Source organism: Drosophila subpulchrella, unplaced genomic scaffold (genome assembly GCF_014743375.2).
Source record: "Drosophila subpulchrella strain 33 F10 #4 breed RU33 unplaced genomic scaffold, RU_Dsub_v1.1 Primary Assembly Seq44, whole genome shotgun sequence".
In the NCBI taxonomy this organism is placed as follows: Eukaryota; Metazoa; Arthropoda; class Insecta; order Diptera; family Drosophilidae; genus Drosophila; species Drosophila subpulchrella.
The window spans coordinates 555,680-574,500 of NW_023665655.1; the positions used below are offsets into that span (position 1 = coordinate 555,680).

The following is an 18,821-nucleotide window of genomic DNA, read 5'->3' on the forward strand; positions in this document are numbered from 1 at the left end:
CTTTTCACAAATACCTTAGCAAACTTGAAAGTTCACTTGAATTCTGAGTCATATCCATATGATAATCAGAATGTCGATTTAAGTAAGAATAAGTATGCTAACCAATATGAAAACAAGATTTGAATCTAGTTACTATAATCGTGATTCACAATCAATTCTGACCCCAAATGAATTTGAATTGAAGGTCCCTACTATTGTGGGTAATCTATCATATCAAAACGAATCAGTGAAAACTGGACCTATTGATGTGAGAATTTCAGTAGAACTGAAGACACCAAGTCATAAAAATCTCTTTATACGTGACCGTTTAGTTGAATGTAACCCATCAAACGGACTAGTACAACGGATTGTTTAACAGTTGAAAAATGTTGAAAGATACTGCTTCGATTGATGTTCAAGGTTTCTTTGATAATAATAATTATTTTATTCTAAAGGAAATTGGAATTGTATTTGAAAATAGTCCAAACTTGAATAATAGTTTTTTAATAGAACCCCCATATGATTTTACTTTGCTAAATACAAAATCTCGAAAGACTTCAATTTGGTTAACTAATACACATCACAAACTTTTTTGGACCGATGGAGAAAACAGTTTTCCATAAACTATCTAAGGACAATTACAAGCGGAAAACAAATTATTTGTAAAGGTGTGGAAAAGAAACGATTTCTACTGACGTTTTTTGGAAGTCGTCAGATCATTAATATAGAGGGAATGCGCTGTCCGTCAATAAACAGGTTTGAAGGAAAACGGTTTCCCTATTGGTAAACACCCCTTATGGGCGGAGCTTGTGCTCTTAATAATGCATACATTATTTTGACATCATTTTAAAGTTGAGACTAGATGTGTAATGACCTACAAGAAAACAAAATGAAATTTCATGAGGAAATTGACCAATTTATTGAACAACTTAAAGGACTGATAATTGGTCAGCATTTTCAATACCTTCGGAACACAAAAAATATATTTATGAATCGAGGTGGACATGATCTCAAAACTACGAATTATGGTGAACACTTTACATATTGTAATCCTGAATTGACATCGAAAACGTGCGCCTGCCTCTTCTATGCAAATCGCCGGAACGAAGCCAGAAAAATAATTTTAATATATAATAAAACAAATAAAGCAATACCAAAATAAAGGAATAAATGTATCATTATGCTACAAAATAAACTTCTGGATTTTTATTTCGAGTTTAAATTACACGTTCGGAGAATGGAAAATATTTCCTAGACTGAGATATGTCGGCTACTTGCGAGTTGTTGTGCGGTCGTGGTTTCCGTGAGGTCGTTGGCGTGAGGCCCATCATCTTGTCAATAAGCGTGCGTCTTCAGGCTTGTGCATGTGTCCCTTTTATTGCGGTCAGGTAATAGACAGTGCGCTTGTTCGGGTAGCCCTTGCTTGAATCCTCTTTATGACATGTTTATGACTCATTTGTGGAAAGGAGAGAATCTTAGACAAGTTATCAGTTAAACGTTCTTGGGCGGAAACAAAAATGTCTGTTTGAAAATATTCTACATCTGAGAATCATTAACTTGTGAGATTTTTTTTACTGGCGTTCTTTTGATTTCTAAATTAGTTTTACAATCATAGAAAAAATAATTCCCCAACATGATCGGCCATGTTCCTCTAAGATAACCTTTTTTTTGTACCTTGGGTGTGTGATCTTTCTCACGTGCAAGTTATCCAGCTCATGATCCCAGCCTCCTTACCCAATTTTAAACGAACTCTTTATATACAATTCTTAGCTGAGATCGCCTTCTAGCTCATGCGGCCAGCCGCCTTACCCAAGTCGTAAACAATTTCGTATAAACAATTCTTAGCTGGGAACCCCTTACTCAGCTTTCCCACAGAGTCCCAATTAGCTACCCCACTTCAGTCGAAGTTCATTATTAAGATTCAATTGCGCCGTGGTCCTCCTAGCATAAACTAAGCTGGGTCCAGCTAATGTAAACACAAGCATCCGGTCAACACCCGGCGAGCCTCAAAACTGCAGCGTAATTCGTTTAGTAATCGAGCAGAGAATTTGATCACCCGATTTCCCGACTCTCTTGAGTTCAACTCTTGTCCGAATTTTAATGAGATCTCCAATTCTCAGACAATCGGCCCTTGGCCAGGCAGTCCGTTTTTGCATCCGAGAAGATCGGTTCAATCAAAAAATAATTGTGAACAGTAATATAAAAGTCGATATTAAGGAAAAGTTGTAACTTAGTGAATAAAAAAAAAAAATTTTTTTTAAATATTTCACAAGTGAAATAATTAATTGGCGCCCAACGTGGAACCACGCTTAATTTGATCTAATGAAAGCTTTAAAATAAATAACTAACTTGCGTGGTCAAATAAAAACCTAACCAACCGACAAAAAGTTCGCGTTGAAAACAAAGGAGGAAATTAATAAATGAAATAATCCGCTTTACTAACAACAGTCCGCTAATTAATAATCTACATAATAAACTTGCTGTTTAACAAAAAAACAAAACGGTCTCAACCAAACAACTCACCAAATTAAACAAAAATTAAAAAACTAAAATGTGAAAGCTGATACAAAAAATATCAACTCAAAAACAAATTCAAGTACAATTACAAATCCAAAAACAAATTCAACAAGAAGGAAGAAGCTAAAAATTTAAATAAAATCAAACAAGGTGGAAGACCTTATTAGCGATTTTGACCAGCAATGGCTTCTAGCAGCCAAGCTAATAACCAAGTGAGCGATTTAAATGCATATATTGTCAATAATGAGTTGAATCCTTTAAGGAATGAGATCGTGAGTCTAAAAGCACAACTAAATCAAAATATAAAAAAGGTTGAAGATTTTCAAGTAAAAGTCATTGACCCAAATATTAAATGTGAAACTTCATTCGAAATTATCATTTCAGCCAGGCAATTTAAAGGTGAAGAAGACAAATATGTGAGTTGGAGGGAATCAGCAGAAATAGCCATGGGGCAATATGCTAGAGGTAGCGAAAGATTTTTTTCTGCATTGTCAAACAAAATAGCTGGTACAGCAAACGATACCCTAACACACAATGGGACAGTAATAAATTTTAAGGCCATAATGGCAACGTTGGACTTTGTTTTTAGCGACAAACGTCCAATCCATATAATTAAACAAGACTTAGGAGAACTAAGTCAAGGGAAACTGTCCATAATGGTATATTATGGGTTAGTTAATAAAAAACGAACTCTTCTAATAAATAAAACCATTATGACTTACGGCAGAAATAAACCATTAACTGCTGAAATGAACAAAAAACACAATAAGACAGCACTAAGAGTATTCATATCTGGCCTAAACGGCCATATCTCAGACGTAATATTTTCTATGAATCCGCCAGACTTACCGAACGCTATGGTAATAGTACAAGAACTAGAAAGCAATAATTTGAGGGCCCATTTCGCAAACAATTTCACATCATCACATCGCAAGAATTATGAATCCAATTTATACGGGTACCAAAACTCGAGTAATAAACCCAGGCAAAGTAACCATAATAACTGTAATAGTAATCAAAGGAATACTAATAACTTGAGGTTTAACCAACCCGATAGCCAAAACAGAAATAATTATAATCAGAATAAATATCATAATTGGAATCAGGGCAGACAGTATAATCCACAATATAATTCCAATAAAGCTCAGCAAAGCAAGCCAGAACCGATGGACGTAGATTAACCCTTACAGATTCAGAATAGGCCAAAGTATAATCAGGGTTATTACAATTATATCAGCAAGAACTATAATCAGAATAGATGGAATCAAAATAAAAAGCCAGAGACACAAGCAACTCAGCAAAAATATTCCCCAGAACAAAAGAGAACCAACAAGTACGGTTAACTAACCGGCAAACAAAACTATGCGATTAAATAATATCGAAGAGGACCATTTTTAAGGCCAGAATCCGGAGTAGGATTACCCTACTTAATACGATATGATAGCAAGATAAATAAAAAACTTAAAATTTGAATTGACACAGGAGCAACCTTCTGCTATATCAAAACAGGGATTTATAAATACAAAAACGAGCTTTCTATATATAAAATAGTATCTACAGTTAATGGATATTCTATAGTTAAATATTATCACATGGTTACGATCGACGATACACGTTACACATTTTATGAAATATATGGATTAAAATCAAACTTTCTAATAGGCTTCAACCTATTGAAGAAAATAGGAGCTGTAATTGACACACAAAAAGGAGTAATGAGATATGCGGGCAAAGAAGAAAAATTCATTTATGATAATGACAGTTCTTTTAACCAACTTTCCTTATCTGAAGAAAAAACCATTCATCCATTAAAGGAATTTATTATACGAAAATACTTTGATGAAAATTCCAATCAGAACTGAGTCTGAAGAGGAAAATCAAAGCAAAACTAGTTTTGGATTCAAAAATCCTCAACACGCCGTCGTCGAAGTATCCGACAAAATTACAAGCTTGGCATTCAAAAATTCTGAGCGCGCCGTCGTTGAAGTATCCGACAAAATTACAAGTTTGGAATTAAAAAATCGTGGTTTAATTATCTGACAACAATGAAATAAACAATAAATATTATCAAAAAAGAGCACTCGAAGATAAACATTCAAGTCCCTTTCAGGACTGATATTCGCGGTAAAACAAACACAATAAATGGTTAGCAGGGACTCCCGATCATGATGATTTGATAACGGTCCAAAATAAAATTGATGATTTAATCCAAAATAATAACAATCAATTTTTTATTTATTCTAAATTATTTAAAGAAATAAAAACCCTATCTGAGAATCTTCAAACAGTTCTTTCAAACCAAGAATTTCCATTCAGAAAACACTGTCTGATGAACTTAATGGATACAATTAGATTAGCAAAAATAGATGTTTTCAACACTAAAATTCTAAACGCTGAAGAAATCCAAGAAATATATAAACACGAACAGAAACCTGTTGTAATTACTGATATATTAGATATATCAAAATTAAAAACGCCATACACCAAGAATTAATTGTAATATATATTAAATACCCCATCATAACAAACCGTTGCGAAGTGTATAACGCAAGATCCATCTCACACAATGATGGAAAACTATTAATTGATAATAATGTCGCTAAATGTAACAATAGATACTATGTAATTTCTAACTTTAAGACAGAAATATTTAATAATTATGGCACTTTAAGCCGTGGACGTACTTGTTCTACTAGGCTACTAAATGGAGAAAAATCTCTTTGTAATAAAATTAGGGATTATAATAAAAAAATTGATGTAATCCAAGAAGGAGCCATTTTTATAAATGGTTATAATACTGTTAATGATACTGTTAAAATATATCGATAAGAACTCATTGTACTCATCCCTAATTGTGTAGTTCTCTAAGTCTTTGTTACCAGCGGTTGTGTCGCGCGTATTACTGAATAAAGTACATATATATTATATTCTTACTACTCGATCCCTCGTCTGATTTACATCAGGTTATGATCCCAGAAAGCTTAAACTGCACGTAAAGTAAAAGGAGTAAAAATAAAGTGGATAATTTGTGAAACACCAAATTGATTGTATCAGAAAAACGAAACTGAAAATTTATTTCACAATAATTTGCAACGACGAAGAAAAGAAAGAGGCAAAGACGGATAAAGACGCCACAAAAACTTTCGGGAACAATAAAACAGAAAAAATCGTAGGACACCAATAAAAATGAGTTTCGCAAACATTAAAATAGATCCCCTCGGAAGGGAAAATTATGATACGTGGAAAATACAAATCCAAGCTCTTTTAATTAAGAACGATGTGTGGAAATACGTGAGTGGTAAGTTTAGTAGGCCAACAGATTCCCAAGAAAAAGCCTTGGAGTGGGACATAAATGACTCTAAAGCGAAATCGGATTTAATTTTATCCATTTCTACATCTGAGTTGAGGCAGGTAAGGAACTGCGAAACATCGAAACAGTTATGGGAAAAACTAGAAAGCATATACCAGTCAAAAGGTCCAGCGCGTAAGGCACATTTGTTGAAATCGCTTATATTGCTAAAAATGAAAAATGGAGACGATATGCACAGTCACTTGCAAAAGTTTTTTGACAATCTTGACAAAATTCGTGAAATGGACATGCAAGTAATGGATGATCTCGTGACGATCCTGCTACTTTACAGTGTTCCTGAGGAATACGAACAGTTTAGAGTCGCCATTGAAACACAGGACAAATTACCTGAGCCGGAAGTGCTGAAAACCAAAATGATGGAAGAATATGAAGCGCGTAAAAGGAACAACATTGAACCGGTTCGCGACGCCATGTTTACGCGGAAAAATTATAAATTCCCTCCAAATGCAAATACAAACTTTAAATTCAAGTGCTTCAATTGCGGAAAAATAGGACACAAGGCCAAAGATTGTAAGGGAGGCAATCAAAAAGAGAGTGAATGCAACGGCGAACCGAAAAGCAACAGTGCGGTCGCCATGCAGGTGTTTGCAGACGAAGGACAGTGGTGTCTCGATTCAGGTGCAACATTGCACATGTGCTTTCAAAAGGAGAAATTTGAAAACATTAAAAGTGAATCGCTAAACCTAAAATTAGCAAACGATGAATACGCACCAGTTGTCGGCAGTGGAAAAGTACTCCTAGAAACTTCGATCGTGACGGCAAACCTAGAAGAAACTCTATACGTACCACAACTTCGGTCAAATTTAATGTCAGTGTCAAAAATTACAGATCACGGTTTTCAAGTCATTTTTCGTCGCGACGGTGCCGTCATATCTGACCCACAGACCGGTAAAAGGATCGCAACAGCATCTCATAAATCAATGCCGTGAAAAATGCAACACAGTGAGTACCGTATGCAAGGACAGTGATCTACAGAAATGGCATGAAGTATTGGGACACATAAACGAAGTTGACTTAAAAAGTATGATTCGAAACGATAAAGTGATTGGCATAAAACTGAATCTTAACGAGAACATGAAAAACTGTGAAATTTGCATTCAGGGGAAGCAATCGAAAAAACCATTCACGAAGTCGGACTCAAAATCAAGTGATCTAATAGAGTTAGTACACTCAGACGTTTGTGGACCAATGCGGGTCAAGTCGCACGGAAGTTCCAGATACTTCGTAACATTCATCGACGATAAAACCAGGTGGTGCGAAATATATTTTCTAAAACAGAAAAGCGAAGTCATAAAAAAGTTCAAAGAGTATACGCACCTCGTCGAAAATCAAACTGGCAGAAAAATCAAAACGCTGCGTACAGACAATGGAAAGGAATACGTAAATAACGAGTTTTCGACTTTTCTCAAAGAAAAGAGCATTAAGCATGAACTTACAAACGACTACACACCGGAACAAAATGGAGTTGCCGAACGCAAAAACCGAACTTTAGTTGAGATGGGTCGGTGCATGATGCTTCAGAGCGGATTACCTCCAAGTTTATGGGCATAATCTATTCTAACTGCGAAACAGAGTCCCGTCCCGGAGCCTAAATGGCGAAATACCGTACAACTTGTGGACTGGAAAGAAACCAACACTCTCATATCTAAAAGTATTTGGAACCGTTGCATATATGTTGGACAAGCAACCTGGAAGAGGTAAATTTCACCCAAATAGCAAAAAATGTATATTTATAGGGTACGAGCCGCAAACAGAAGGATACCGACTTTGGTGTCCAGCTGAAAGGAAGACTTACAAAAGCCGAGATGTAAGGTTCCTTGACAAATTTGAAGAAGATAACCAATATGAGGATTTTGTTGAGCAAGAATGTGTGAAAATCAAAAAATCGAAATTAATCTTCTTCAAGTTCCACCTACAGCAGAACCAGAATCTTCGCCCAAATTTGAAAACAAGCCAGAAGTCCCAGAAATGGTAGTGCCCAGACCGGAAACTCCCGCACTAGTGACAACCCCAAGGAGAGGACGAGGTCGCCCCAGGAAACGGCAAATAACTATGAAAGAGAGAGCTTCAGAGGATGTCCTCGGAGAAAACAGCGCATTTCTCAGTGAGCAGAGCGATCCAAAAGATGCAACAGAGGCACTCTCTTGCCCGGATAGTGAGGAATGGAAGCCAGTCATGCTTCAAGAATACCACGCTTTGAACAAGAACGAGACGTGGACTCTGGTAGATCGACCTACAAACGCGGAAATCATCAAGACGAAGTGGGTTCTGCGAACAAAGCGACATGCTAACGGTCAAATCGAAAGGCGAAAGGCAAGACTTGTCGCCAAGGGATTTGCGCAGACACCCGGTGTAAGCTACGGCGAAACTTTCGCGCCCGTGGCACGCATGAGCTCCATTCGAATGCTCATGGCCCTATCAGTTGAACTCGGAATGCAAATCCAACAGTTGGATTTTATCAGCGCATACCTCAACGGCGAAATAACCGAAGATGTCTACGTAGAAATTCCAAAAGAATTTGAAGCGATCCTAAGTAACGGCGACCTCAAAAAGTATGCTTCAAATAAAGTCTGCAAAATACGCAAGGCGCTGTATGGTCTTAAACAGTCTGGAAGGCAATGGCATCGAAAGCTTGACGAAAAGCTACAGAGCTTGGGACTACAGCCGCTAAGTTCTGATCCTTGTGTGTACTTCATAAATAAAAACGACATGCTCGTCATCGTATTAATTTACGTAGATGACTTAATGGTGGCATCGAATGACGAAAGGGCACTTACAGCATTAAAATCAGAACTTGCAGGCATGTTCGATATGAAGGACATGGGATTGCTGAAGTATTGCCTTGGGATTGAGTTCGAACAGAACCTTGAAAAGCACGAAATCAAAATGCATCAGCAGTGTTATGCAAAAGAGGTCATCAAACGGTTTGGCATGGAAAACCCCAATACAGTGTCAACACCATTGGCCGCAAATGAGAAATTATCAAAAGATATGACGTCGAGTGATCAAGAAGGATCTCCTGAAATCAAGGACCTACCGTATCAGAGTCTTATAGGCTCATTGATGTATCTGGCAGTATGCACTAGGCCAGACATTTCCCATGCTTTAAGTTTACTAAGCCAATTTAACAGTAACTTTACTCATCAGCATTGGACAGCAGCAAAGAGGGTCCTCCGATATCTCAAGGCAAGTACAAAAAGTGGACTCACATTCAAGAAGACTGGCAAGAACCTTTTTGGCTATGCGGATGCCGATTGGGGATCAAACATCGACGACAGACGATCATTCACAGGCTTTGCATTTATGTTTGCAAACGCAGCAGTAAGCTGGGAGTCCAGGAAACAGCGCACAGTGGCACTCTCAACGACCGAAGCCGAGTACATGGCTATATCCGATGTTGCGAAGGAAGCCGTCAATCTAAAGTTGTTCCTGAAGGAAACTTTAGGTACGCAGGACGTTGTCGTGATCCTTAACGATAATCAAGGCGCAGGTGACCTGACCCGAAATCCAGTATTCCACAACCGTGCAAAGCATGTGGATATTCGTCACCACTTCATAAGAGAGCTGGTTGAAAACAATGAAGTCATCGTAGAATACATCCCGACTGAGAAGATGCGTGCCGATGTATTGACAAAAGGTTTATCTACATCAAAACACAACGAATGTATAATTGGTTTGGGTATGACTACTATGTAAAATATGAAAATTGTTCAACATAAATTTGAGGGGAAGTGTTAAAATATACCAAATTTAACTATACATATATCGATAAGAACTCATTGTACTCATCCCTAATTGTGTAGTTCTCTAAGTCTTTGCCACCAGCGGTTGTGTCGCGCGTATTACTGAATAAAGTACATATATATTATATTCTTACTACTCGATCCCTCGTCTGATTTACATCAGATACTAATCTAAATGGGTTATTTTTAATAACTTTTAATAGTACTACTACAATAAATAATATACCCTACACTAATCTGGACCATAAGATAATAAAATATATCACTGCTAAACAGTAAAATAATTTTTTAATATCCGAATATCCTTTTTCAAATGATTCGGAACTTTCATTCGACAACATTCACATATTAAAACTTTTATTCAAATTAAACAAACTCAAATTCCAATAACGTTAATACTGATCATTTTAACTTTAATATATTTAATGATCATGCTTGTATTTAAATTCAATATCTAATGTGCAAACCACGGCAAATCCATATTGAAATAAACCCCGAAAATAATATGTCCGAAAATGCAAATACCACTGAGAATGAAATTATAGTCAAATTGACAAATCATATAAATTCAGTTTATCCGTCACTTCCACTGAATCGGGACAATTCAAATTAGAAGGGGGAGAGTAATCCAGCTCATGATCCCAGCCTCCTTGCCCAATTTATAAACAAACTCTTTATATACAATTCTTAGCTGAGATTGCCTTCCAGCTCAAGCGGCCAGCCACCTTACCCAAGTCGTAAGCAATTTCTTATAAACCATTCTTAGCTGGGAACCCCTTACTCAGCTTTCCCACAGAATCCCAATTAGCTCCCCCACTTCAGTCGAAGTTCATTATTAACATTATCTAAGCTGGGTGCAGCGAATGTAAGCACAAGCATCCGGTCAACACCCGGCGAGCCTCAAAACTGCAACGTAATCCGTTTAGCAATCGAGCAGAGAATTTAATCACCCAATTTCCCGACTCTCTTGAGTCCAACTCTTGTCCGACTTTTAATGAGGTCCCCAATTCTCTTAAGCCGAGGTTTGCTTAACAGATAATCGGCCCTTGCCCAGGCAGTACGTTTTTGCATCCGAGAAGATCGGTTCAATAAAAGAATAATTGTGAACAGTTGTATAAAAGTCGATATTAAGGAAATGTTGTTAAGTTGTAACTTGGTGAATAAAAAATAAAAATAAAGTTTTTTAAATAATTCACAAGTAAAATAATTAATTTGCACAGCAACACCTAAAGCAAAAGGGTACGTGATCACACCTTTTCCCAACATGATCGGATATTAATATGCTAGATGTCACAGATTTAATCTTTTCATACTACTCTAAATTTATTATATCGACTTATTTGAATTGATTATATTATTCCATTTGAATGATTTCAGATCCCTAAACTCAGTTATGGAACAAACAGACGATCTGAAAAACGAAGGGACACAAATTTCATTATGAGAAGTCCTTCAAAATCTTGTTTTTGAAATAACTTTTGAAAGGAGCATCGGATTTTCCCCGCCGTACCCATCCGCTAAATTTTTCCCAATTTTTTCTTTTAAACTTTTACCGCTCTGCCTTCTAAATCAACAAAACTTTGTAAGGTCATCCCGTTAGTTCTTGCAATACCTTTCGATAGGAGTATCACTCGTAATGATCGGACCATCAGATTTTTATTTGTGCGGCTTTATATAGTAGTCGCCTTCACACACTCTACTTGTGCGCTTCGTCACTGCGTTTACTGCCGTCCACAGTGATTAGCAAAGTCAACAAAGTGCGAAAGGGATGGATACCGTATTAACGCTGAGATATCGAAAATTATAAGAGTTAGTTGGGAACTTGGTATGCAGATTCTTGGCCTTCCTGCGCAGCCTTGGCCTTTCAGCAGCACTCTAACGCCCACAAGCGTCCATAGCACTAAAACCCGTCTAGCGCCCACATTTTTAAATATTTTACAAAATTTTAAATGAAATTTTGTTTTTATTATCTACATGCCATAAGGTATTAACCGACCATTCACTTAAAAGCTATAACCAAACAACAATAAGCAAATTCAATAGAGTGCGAAAAAGGATGGAGATATATTCATGCAGAAAATCGTCTATCTACGAGACGTCACCTAGGTTTCACGTTATGTGGCGGGTAAGTGAAATTTCGTAAACAACGGATAGGAATGAATGATAGGTGGCGCTTAGTTAGCTGAAGAACGGGTATCTGATTTTCGAGATCGTCTACTATAGCGCTTTCTCCTGTTTTTATACCCGTTACTCGTAGAGTAAAAGGGTATACTAGATTCGTCGGAAAGTATGTAACAGGCAGAAGGAAGCGTTTCCGACCCCATAAAGTATATATATTCTTGATCAGGATCACTAGCCGAGTCGATCTAGCCATGTCCGTCTGTCCGTCTGTCCGTCTGTCCGTCTGTCTGTCTGTCCGGATGAACGCTGAGATCTTGGAAACTATGAAAGCTAGGCTACTGAGATTTGGCGTGCCGATTCCTGAGCTTCTTACGCAGCGCAAGTTTGTTTCAGTAGAGTGCCACGCCCACTCTAACGCCCACAAACCGCCCAAAACTGTGGCTCCTATAGTTTTGATGCTAGAATAAAAATTTAAGCTGAAATGTATTGTTCTCATCAATACCTATCGATTGACCCAAAAAAAAGTTTGCCACGCCCACTTTTACGCCCACAAACCGCCCACAAACTTCAAAAAATCGTTAATATGAACGTGGATATCTCGGAAACTATCCAAGATAGAGAATTGGGATCTCAGATTTAGATTCCGTAGCCTTGTGCGCAGCGCATGTTTGTCACGCAAATACGCCACGCCCACTCTAACGCCCACAAACCGCCCAAGCCTGTGACGCCCACAATTTTCGTGCTAGATAAAAAATTTTAACTGAAATGTATTGGTCTCGTCAATACCTATCGATTGATTTAAAAAAAACTTTGCCACACCTACTCTAACGCCCTCAACGTTTAAATCTGTCTACCGCCGGTAGGTGGCGCATTTGCTGCTTGCATATCTCCATTTTCCTTTGGTCCCTTTAGCTGAGTAACGGGTATCTGATAGTCGAGGTACTCGACTATAGCGTTCTTCCTTGTTTTTTAGATGTATAGAGAAGAAGACCCTTCAGTTCTGCAGTAGGGACGCGGTGACATGGCTCAAGGTAAAAAGCTTTTTTGTTTTTTTTTGTGCCTAAAACGCTTTGCCGCTGTTGACGTCAGCAGAGAAGTCAGCGCAACGTAGAAGGCTGCCTACAAAAACGATCGTGCAACAAAGAGAGGCAGATACTCGGAAGTTCCCTCTCTTTCTTTCTCTTATAATCTGCCTGCACTCGGCGCTCTCAGCGACAAATTTCCGCCGGTCCGTTATTTTTTTGCGTCTCTCCGTTATGTTCGGCTAGCGACTAATATTTCGGTGAAAAAATGTTCGTAGAGCAGCGACATGTGAATGCCCTATATAATATTTTAGAAGCATTATTGTATATCGAAAATAAATAACTTTATTTTTTTTATAAAAGTATATTATTTGATTATAGTAAAATTAAGTAAATTAAATTTACTTATAATGTTATGTTTACTTATTATACATTTTTATTACAATATAATTTTTTTGTTTAGGTATCGAAATTTAGTCCGTTAAAATTGATTTAAATATTTAAAACATTTTAGAATTAACATTTTTAAAAAAATTCATATTGTATTTTTTACTCACGAAGTAAAAATTATGTAGTCGGATATTTTTCGCTTTAGAAAGGGTATAGGTGCAGTGGCACGCGCCATCAACGAAGAGAAAACAAAAGAAATCAAGTAAAGGGGTGAGAAGAAGACTTGGTGCATTCTGTTTGAGTGATTGAAAGGGAAGCATCCATTTTAATTGTGCGCAGCAGAGTTACTTTAATCGTTTCTTTAAGTTAATATAATAAATATCATTACAGATAGAATCTAAAGTGCTTGAATTAATAAAAGTAAGAGGCCACCGATTATTATTTATGAACAAATATAACAAGTAATTGAGATTAATAGGGGCTTGTGAGCATCACACGCGGCTATACGATTATCGCTGCAACATAAATTAATTCGTAAATCATGATGTACAAAAATTAGATCTAGAAGCTTATTTAAGTTATTATACCCGTTACTCGTAGAGTAAAAGGGTATACTAGATTCGTCGGAAAGTATGTAACAGGCAGAAGGAAGCGTTTCCGACCCCATAAAGTATATTTATTCTTGATCAGGATCACTAGCCGAGTCGATCTAGCCATGTCCGTCTGTCCGTCTGTCCGTCTGTCTGTCTGTCCGGATGAACGCTGAGATCTCGGAAACTATGAAAGCTAGGCTATTGAGACTTGGCGTGCAGATTCCTGAGCTTCTTACGCAGCGCAAGTTTGTTTTAGTAGAGTGCCACGCCCACTCTAACGCCCACAAACCGCCCAAAACTGTGGCTCCTACAGTTTTGATGCTAGAGCAAAAATTTAAATTGAAATTAATTGTTCTCATCAATACCTATCGATTGACATAAAAAAAGTTTGCCACGCCCACTTTAACGCCCACAAACCGCCCACAAACTTCAAAAAATTGTAATTATGAACGCGGATATCCCGGAAACTATCAAAGATAGAGAATTGGGATTTCAGATTTAGATTCCGTAGCCTTGTACGCAGCGCAAGTTTGTTATGCGAATATGCCACGCCCACTCTAACGCCCACAAACCGCCCAAACCTGTGGCGCCCACAATTTTCATGCTAGATACAAAATTTTAACTGAACTGTATTGGTCCCGTCAATACCCATCGATTGACCCAAAAAAAAATTTGCCACGCCCACCCTAACGCTCATAACGCGTAAATCTGTCTACCGCCGGTAGGTGGCGCATTTCAGTCTTGCTTTGCTGCTTGCTTATCTCCATTTCCCTTTGGTCCCTTTAGCTTAGTAACAGGTATCTGATAGTCGAGGCACTCGACTATAGCATTCTTCCTTGTTAAATACATGGTTAATCTGGACTAAGCCCATACTAAGAAGCTCATCGATGGCTAAGATTTCGTGGGGAAGTTGCAAATTACTGGGAACCATTGCTGAAAACTCAACATCATGAGCCCATACGAGCAAAAATAGGTTGAAGTCGCCCAAAACACATATATATTGGCCATTTTCCAGCTCCTGGTATAGGTGGACAATGTTGTCCACATGCGCTTTTTATAAATCAAAACTGCTGATTGGGGGTATGCATGATACTGTCAGGAAAATTGTCTCCGTAAGACCAGCGAGAAATACACAGAGTTGATCGAGCAGAGAATCCTCGTTCTGGAGACGAATAGCAATGCAACGCAGCTCACGCCGCACAGCAAATAAAACGCCGCCACCTCTGGAGCATCGTGTTTTAACGGAATCTCGATCCTTACAGAGCACATGATAAAGATTTGTATCGAAGAATTCATTATCGAAGAAATCCATGTTGAGCCAGGTTTCAACAAAAATGATGACGTCATGATCACCATGAGACGTTGCCTGGAAAAGCAGGGAGAGAGGCGCAGGATGATGAGAGCGCAACTCCGAGGAGCGCGTCGATATTAGAGCCAGGCGGACGGCGAATGTCGCGCACAGCGGACAACAAAAGCTCCAGCTGATGTTGTTGATGGTGCAGCGGGAGAGAAGCGCAAGATGATGAGAGCGCAACTCCGAGGAGCGCGCCGAGACTAGAGCCAGGTGGACGGCAAATGTCGCACAAAGCGGACAACAAAAGCTCCAGCTGATGTTGTTGATGGTGCAACGGGAGAGAGGCGCAAGATGATGAGAGCGCAACTCCGAGGAACGCGCCGATATTAGAACCAGGCGGACAGCGAATGCCGCGCAAAGCGAACAACAAAAGCTCCGGCTGATGTTGTTGATGAAGCGTCAGGAGAGCAACGGAAAATGATGTGAGTGCAACTCCGAGGAGCGAGCCGATATTCGAGCCAGGCGGACGGCTAATGTCGCACAAAGTGGACAACAAAAGCTCCAGCTGATGTTGTTGATGGTGCGTAAGGAGAGAGACAGAAGATGATAAGAGCGCAGTGAGAAAGGCAGGCAGCTGCCGATGTTGTTGCGAAAACGCCTTCGACAAATGAGGAAAGGCTTGCAGAAGATGTCCCGAAAAAGTATCGACGCCAGTGGCGTCGAACACTAGGGGTTTTTTGATGGATGACTTGATGTTCGACAAATTAGATAAGATTCCATCCCCTACCACAATGGCCCGTTCTCTATGAATAAATCTTTTGACCTTAACTGAGTTCGGCCAGAAATCGTTTTTGAAGACTGAATCGTAAAGCTGATCGGGGATACCGAGATTGGAATTTACAAACTTTAAAGTTGTAACGTCAACATCTTTTTTTTACAAGTTTTACACAAGTGAGAGAACTAGCATCCATCTTAAGCTTGGTGGACACATATTTTAAAACAACATTCGGCTCTGTATCAGTTGCAAACTTTCCGACATGCAAAAATTCCTTGGTCGGCAAAACATGAAGATCTTCGGCATTAGGAGCCACTCCAACAACATGTTGCTTGGGCTTGTTGTTGTTCCTTCTCTTCTTATTTCGAACTTGTATGAAATTTCCTCTCTCAATATCCAGAGCATGTTTAGAAGGGTCAACGACCGCGGAAGCCGTAGCAGCAGCAGCCGCATATGACTGGGGAGCTGCAGCTACGTTGGTAGGCCTCGGTAGACGAAGTTTGGGTTTTACATTTATATTCTGATTCATTGCATCATCTTTAGAGGAGAATGCCTCCAATAATTTATTATGAAGACCCTGATATAAGCGCTCGAATTCATCAATTTTAGAATGCGAATCATTCGCAAATACACAGCTATCACATTGCCACAGTATGTTTGGATTTAATAAGAGTTTGAGCACATCGTCCGGTAGGGCTACGCAAGAAGTATGATAGCCGCGACGGCACAAAGAAGAACAGCGAACAGCATCCGAAGCGCGAAGCTGGGTATTGCACTCGGGACAGCGGGGAAGTAACATAGCGAGAATTTTAAGCACGTCTGAACGCAAAGAAAGCTAGATGACGACTGCATCAACTGCAAACACCTCGACAGCCCTCATCATAGCCCATTGAACAAGAATTGCCCAACATTAATTAAACAAAAAGAAATAATGGCTATTATAACAATAGAAAATGTTGACTTCAAAAGCGCCACATCTACATTCAACGTCACTTCCACAAGTCCACTCCTTTCTCCCAAGTTCCATCACAAGCCCCTTCAAGTTCTAACGCCCCAGTTCTGGATAAATCGGATACTCATGAGATCACGACCTACGACGACATCATGGAACCTACCCCACAAACTCCGAGCGAGGACGACATTGAAATGAATACAACAGAATCTAACAGAACACTACAATCTCAGACCGCACTCTCAGAAGTCACAACAAAGAAAAAACCAACCCACTGGCTATACCCCTCAAGGCTAAAAGCAAAGCAGACAAATCGAAAACAGTAAATACAAACCAACTAAAGCACTCGAAATAACCCAAACCACACTGCAAAGGAGCGTAATTAATTAATCACTCGAATTAGTAATACACCTTCTCCTTAGATTTAATGCTTAAAATTATTCAATGTAACATCCTTGGATATAGAAATACCTACATCGAACTCCAAGCCCTGATCATGATCTATAACCCTCTAATTCTTGCCCTACAAGAAACACACATAACCAACTTTAATTCTCTACCCAAACACTTGATAAAATTATCGCGAAGAGACTGTGGTGGTTTGTTTTAAATAACAATCTAATCAACAGCAATCAATCAATCATTGGATGGATTTAGAAGGGAAAGATCTGTTATAGACAGTCTACTCTTAGTAGACCACATAGCAACAAGATCCCTTTCCCTAAAGAAACACATCACATTGATCTCTCTTGATTTCAACAAGGCATTTGATAAAATAGGCATCCACTCCATAATTAACCAGCTGAAGGAATGGAAATTAGGCAAACGCATATTAAATTATGTCCTTAACTTTATGACAAACAGAAAAATAATCCTAAAATCCGGCAACAACCTTTGAAGCTTTTTCCCACTCAACAATGGCACCCTCCAGGGGTCTCCAAACTCAGTAATTGTTTTTCTCATAGCTTACAACACACTCTCGCCTTAGGAGCCTATCGAACCACACCAGTAAACAACTTACTACTAGAAACTAAAACAAACACAATAGAACAAAAAGGAAACTTCCTTACAGCCAAATTAAGTAAAAATATCCTTTTCGCCCACGGCACTAAATTATTAAAGCCACACAAAAGAAAATACAGATACCCTAGTACCATAGACAGAATAATCAAATCATGCAACCACCTATCTCTCCCCGTTTCTCCTACCCGAATCAGTAACTGTACAAAATTTAATATGACTACCATACATAAAGCTATCGATACTAGTCTGTTATCTCATAATAAACAAAATACCCCTGCATCAACTTACCAACAACTTTTTAGGTCCTTACAATCCTCATACCCACAACACAATTCTGTTTATACTGACGGTTCTAAGGCTGATGGTATATCTGGATTCAGTATTACTGATAAAATTACCTTTTAAAATCCGGTCTACTACCAATGTACTCTTCCTCCTACACGAGCGAGATCATTGCCATCCTAGAAGCCACAAAACTTTGTCAAGGAAAGTCTGGAAAACACGCAATCTGCACCGACTCCCTCTCCTCCCTTAACTCGATTAAAAACCACAATAAACACTCCTACTATATAACATCAATAAGAAACATCATAACCAAAAACTTTCCAAAAATAAGCCTTATTTGGATTCCTAGCCACATAAGAAAAAAAGGCAACGAAACTGATGACTCATTTGCCCAACTTAGCCTTAAATCCCCCTTATATACACCCCTAACTAAAAATTTACTGACACCGCTCGCCACCTAAAACAATGCTTAGACAATGAACCTTGGAAACAGCATCTCCTTGGTACAAACTTGTAAATCCCCCAATATTCCCACACAAATACGAAATGAATAGAAGACAACAAATTATTATCAACAGAATACGACTTGGACACACCAAGTTCACTAACGCACATTACATTGATAGAAACCCTTCCTCTATCTAGATATAATAAAAATAATAATCATCACTACTAAATTACCATAAGCGAGCTATAGCTCTAAAATAAACCCACTGTTAGCTTACAGTTTTAACTATAAGTTAGCATTAGATAATAA

The 18,821-nt window shown here is 38.5% G+C and overlaps 1 protein-coding gene across 5 annotated transcripts in view; it reads left to right on the top strand.

The window, feature by feature from the left end:
• The window catches only part of LOC119562399 (discoidin domain-containing receptor tyrosine kinase B), a 272,877-nt gene that overhangs the window by 151,814 nt on the left and 102,242 nt on the right, over positions 1 to 18,821 (top strand). Inside the window, exon 1 of one of the 5 annotated variants that reach the window (XM_037875594.1) lies at positions 11,574 to 11,734. The exons of the other annotated variants lie outside the window; for them this stretch is intronic. The gene's annotated coding sequence lies outside the window, so the exon portion shown is untranslated. Of the gene's footprint in view, positions 1 to 11,573; positions 11,735 to 18,821 lie in introns of those variants that run through there. 5 annotated transcript variants of the gene reach the window in all.